The following is a 5,526-nucleotide window of genomic DNA, read 5'->3' as shown; positions in this document are numbered from 1 at the left end:
CCTTGCCCAAATGGTTTGAAAACTTTACCAAACCCAATCTAACACTAAATAAACCCTAAACCATGACCTTTGATCCTAGCTAAAGAAAAGGAAATAAAATATGAAATGCACATATGTGCATATGGCCATTTTTACAAATCTTGAACCTAGACCATTTTGGCTTGCACCATTGGTTGGAGATGGTTACTAAACACTTATAAACACTTTTGGAATCAAAGAAACTCAAATCAAATCAAATTTGAATTCAAAATGAGCTCACATGCACTAATGGTCAAAATTGACAATCTTAGCCTGATGCCCTCTTTGAGCCCCTGTTTTGGAAGATTTCTAAACTAAACATTGCCAAGTCTTTGCACCTCATCCAAGACAACATCAAGGTGAACAACTTTGCCCAAAACAACCCCTGCCAATTCTTTCTCAAATTCAAATGGTGATCAAGCAAAGTTGCAACCATAAAGCAAAATGAAGATCATGCACATTTTAAAATGTTGCAAACCAACTCAAATTTGACCACCACCACCACCAGTAGACTTCATTTATTATATGATTACAACCCACCAAAATTCATTCAAAAATTCGAAAATATTTTTCTTGCGGCCATTTTGACAAACACTTGGCAGGCAGCACTTCTGCCAACCCCCAACATCCTTTTAACCAACAGATTTGTGCCTAAACCATCCATCTGAGATCACCTTGAGTCCTCTCCTGTACCTTTGCAGCATGACAAGCCCCAGAGACAAAGGGAGGTACACAAAATCATCACCTTTGCAACCATGCCGAGCATGTCATGCACACACACATGCCCAAACCCTCTCTGGTCAACTCCATGGCGCCCAACCATGTCACATCTCTTCTCCCCACTCCCCTCGACCTGCTGGTACACGCCAATGCCCGAGACATGCACCACACGCGCTAGAACACGCGCCCAGACACGCTCAGCACCTGCCAGGATCGGCATGGACGCGCACGGTGACGTCCCAGAGCGCGCCAGTACACGCATGCTCCCTGTTGACTCCGACCCTCTCCTGCCCCCTCCTCTCTCCTACGCCACCACCACGACACCAGCTACTCCCCAGACAACCTCTCTGGCCCGCGCAAGCCCTGTAGGCGACGAGCTCGTCGACGACATCCGCGGTACCCGCGCCAGTACACGACGCCAACTGCCTGCTCCCGTCCACCCCCGTCCTCGCCGTGACGCGCGTTGGGTTCGCCTCGACGTCGCCCAAAGTACGCAACCACTCCGCTGACCCCGCGCGACCTCCATCCCCGTTGTCACCGTCGACCTGCCCCGAGCACCACGGCCACCACGCGCCGCTATAAAAGGAGGCCGCCCCTGGACCATCTCAACACACCAGTCGCCTCCCCTCCTTCTCCTAGCTCGCCAAGACCCCTTCCCCTCCTCGATTGAGCCCTCAGTCGCCGGAATTTCACCGGAGTAGCCCGCCAGTACACCGCAAGCTCACCGTCGATTGCCGCCGCCCCAGGACCAGCCTCTTGTACCAGGAGCTTCCTCATCGTCCGCAACGTCGTCCTGCACCGACGCCGTTGATCGCCGGAGCCCAGGGTCGCCGTCGACCCCCTACCTCCGCCGTGCCAGCGCCCGCTTCTCGCCGCCGACGACGACGACGCTTGACCGTTGGATCAACGTCTGATCCAACGTCTCTCAGCCCTGCGTACCGTTTCGGTAAGATCCACCCGCTGACAGGTGGGGCACTCCTTGTCAGATAGCCCACGGTGCACTAGCGCGTAGTTGGGCTGGCCCAACCCTTTTGCCCTCTTCTGGCCCACTTATCTTTCCCGCCTAGGCCCAAAATTTGAATTCAACTTAATTCTTTTACGTAAAATCCAATACTGGTGTGTTGCTAAAATTTGAATAACTCCAAATCTACCAAACCAAATCCGACCATTTTTATATATTTAGAAAGCTTATGAAAGGTCCCATCCAACCACACTGGATTCAAATCAAAATCTTTTGTAGAATTTGAATAGTAAAAATGACAAGGCAGTAACTTTTCCAAACTCCAAACAATTATTAAAAATCAACCATAAATGCTTTTGAGTTGATTCCAACTCTCATAATTCAATTTTCAAATACTCTAATTGATTATGCAAAAATAGTATATGGGTACTGTATATGATCATGGGCTAGATTTAAATAGTGGCTATATGGCCATTTCTAGCTCATTTAAACTATTTCAAAAATAATTTTTAAATTATATGAGGTGTATCATCTCATTTAATTCATTATTCCAGGTGACTCAATGTGAGGTGATGACACATGTCTTCATGACCCATATGTTCTTATTTGAAAATATTAAATCATTCTCATAGTAGTATTTAAATTGTTCAAAACTACTTATTAAATCATATGAGATGTTTGGTCTCATTTAAATCTTTGTCTCAAGTAATTCTACATGAGGTAGAGACCCTGGTCTATTAACTCTCATATTGAATTATTTGATGATATTAAATCATTATTATGTTGATATTAAATTGCATGAGGTGCATCACCTCATTTAAATCATTTCCCCAAATGATGATTATGAAGAGGTTGACCTTGGTCAACCTAGGTCATACATTATTATTAGATGAAATTAAATCTTAAACAAGATTCAATGAGAGGAAATTATTTCTCCCCAGAATTAAATAGAAACCCTGATTAATATTTGTAATGAGAGGAAATTATTTTTTTCTTTAAAGGAAACACAAACTCAACCAACATGAGAATAATGTGGTGATACTAGAATAACTTGTGTGAACCATTTGTGTGATTAGTCTAGACCTTAGGTACTGTCTGGTGATTGTATCCTCGTATTCGTTTATAGACGCTAGTACCGGGGAGTACCAGGAGGAGGAGGTCTACTTCCAGGAAGAAGAAGACCACTTTGATCAAATACACCAATCAAGGCAAGCTAATGTTCTTGCTAAGTGCAAAGCTCTACAAGAGCAAGGCACCACCACTTTTTACTTTATGCTTAATGATCCCATCCCAAGTTTTACTTTACAAGCTTTATTGCTTTTGGTTTATCAAAGTTTACTTTTTGATTCATGATTCACTTGGTCTAGAGTAGAACAAGATCATTAAATTTAGCCTAGAGCAATGAAAGCTAGATAGCACCCCTCATGATTAGTTGCTAGTTCTAACAAATAAAATTGACTACTCTAGATGGGAACAGGTGAAATGAAATGACTTTGAAAACCTTGGAATGATGAGTCATTCTATTGAAAGATTTTGAAGGTGAATATGACTTGTGAATGACATGGTGAATTTTACAAAAACTGATGGTTGGGTTCGGATGCGATACCATTCCAATTTTACAAGTACCCCCACAATACCTGATTATGGGTAAGGGCTTAACCGGAAGTTTATGTATCTTAGTATGGGTTCCCTCTAAATAAGCGTCATAGGGGTTATGCTGAGGCTGCCTCCGTAAAAAGTGAATTGATGTGAAATGACGTGAATGAGGTGAACTGTCCGGCCCAAGCCCTGTGCAGTTCCCAGGCTGACTGTCTGTCTTCACTGGGAGGCCAAGCTCATGGGGAGAGGTGCCTATACTAGGGTATGTAAGTGAAAGGTTATGGTTGGTAGTCCGCACACGGAGTGTGATAAATCAGGGCCAGTTAACCCTGACGGATTATTGCAAATGTTGTGGCACAAGTGTACGACCTCTACAGAGTGTAGAACTATTCGAATAGCCGTGTCCACGGTTACGGACGATTGGAAAGGCCATACTGTTCCGTCATAAGACCATTTTCAAAAAATGTGACATGTGAAGGGTGAATTGTGATTTGAACTTGAAATGGTGACTTGGACTTGAATCACAACAGAGTTGTGGGAATGACACTAATGTTCCCACTTGAGTGAATTAGCAAATGAAGAGGCTTTTTACTAAATGCTTATGAAATAAAATTGGCTTTATGCAAATCAACTTAGAGCTTAGCACCCCCTTACTATAGTTGATAGTGCTTACTTTAGTATTAGTTTGCGAGTACTTTAAAGTACTCATGGCTTTGTCCCTGGCTATTCAAATGGCCAGACTATGAAGAGGAACAGCAGTACGAGGAAGATGGATAGCAGGACGTCTACGACAACTAGGATCACTCCCGACGTCAACAGCTTGCTCGTGGAATAGATGGACCGCAACTGCTACTTCGCTTCCGCTATGTGTTTTGTAATAGGATCTCTAGATCCACTATGATGTATTAAGACTGGATCATGTGATCCCTCTATGTAAGACAATTATGGGTTGTAATGAATGATGTGTTGTGATATCAATCTATTATGTCTCGCAAAAACAATATTCCTGGGATTGCGATGAATGGCATAATAACTTTAAAATCTGGTGTTGACATGCTGCCACCATGGCCGAAGCTGTGAAGGGTCCGATCCGCGAGGTGGCGGAGGACCGCGACGAGGGGGCTCCCTTCTCCCGGTTTCCACCCGTGGCCGCCCCAACCACACGCAGCCGGAAGACGACGGAGAGGTGGCGCAGAGGATGGGGGCGGCGATCATGATGCGGTCAGCTGAGGACCCGCGGTGATGGTGGGCGGGCGGTCACGCCACCTTCCTTCCCAGACCTGTGGCGCGCGCGGATCACTCGGCGAGGGCGTCGGCGAATGCGGCGAGCTCCTGCTGCTGGAGGCGCTCGAGCGCCTCTCGGTGCGCCCAGGTCTCGATGGTGAGATCGGGCTTGGCGTTGAGGAGGATGACGACGGTGAGGAAGGAGGTGAGGTAGCAGGGCAGCTCCCAGTCCTCCCACTTGCGCGACTCCCCTGACGGCGGCGGCGTGCGGTTCATCGGGTACCCCTTGGGCCGCACCTCGTGCCCCGGCGTCGTCCACCGCCCGCGCCGTCGCCGTGCCCGCCGCGAACGTGCGCCGCCGCGCGCAGACGCGCCCGCAGCATGCCTCCCGCCGCCGATGAGATCGCCCGCATCGTGCTAGGTTGGTGCGTGTGCGCGAGGTGGAGGATGGATGAGGCGTCCCGGTCTAGGCCACCACCGCCAGGAGAGCTAGGGCTCCCCGTCGAATGGAATGGGTGGTTGTGCTTGCCGGAGATCTGGACTGCGGATTTTTTTTACATGGACTATGGGTTAATTAATATAATCTGAATGGGCTTATGTGCAAAACAGTGGGTTCGCATCAGCCTTCCCGGCACTTTCGCATCAAACTTTAGCGGCACTTCTCCAGATCGCCAGCGCCCCATTATCGGCACCAATTATAAACTGCCGCTGACCATCAAAATTTAGTGGCACTGTGCCAAATCGCCGGTAATTACTGGACCATTAGCAGCACTAGTTATAAACTACCATGCAAAACAATTATTAGCGGCAGTTGGCTAAAACGCCGGAACCAAAATGCCGCGAATCGTGGGACGTGGGGTAGTGTCTCTTCCATGCGCGTGAGGCGGACAGACGGGGTGGCTCCTGACCTGGCGGTGCTGAAGTTTGGCGGGGTGGGCTTCAACCGAAGCTCCCCCGACCGTGTAGGGTGGCCGGCCTTGTGGCCGCGGTGGCAACGCGTAGGT

At 47.7% G+C, this 5,526-nt stretch overlaps 1 pseudogene; it reads right to left on the bottom strand.

The window, feature by feature from the left end:
* Positions 1 to 4,594: 4,594 nt before the first annotated feature.
* Positions 4,595 to 4,935, bottom strand: LOC124659562 (annotated as a pseudogene).
* Between the last annotated feature and the right edge of the window lie 591 nt (positions 4,936 to 5,526).

This window comes from Lolium rigidum, chromosome 6 (assembly GCF_022539505.1).
Source record: "Lolium rigidum isolate FL_2022 chromosome 6, APGP_CSIRO_Lrig_0.1, whole genome shotgun sequence".
Classification (NCBI taxonomy): domain Eukaryota; kingdom Viridiplantae; phylum Streptophyta; class Magnoliopsida; order Poales; family Poaceae; genus Lolium; species Lolium rigidum.
Note: the sequence above shows the minus strand (reverse complement) of the source record. Positions and strands in the feature narration are given on the sequence as shown.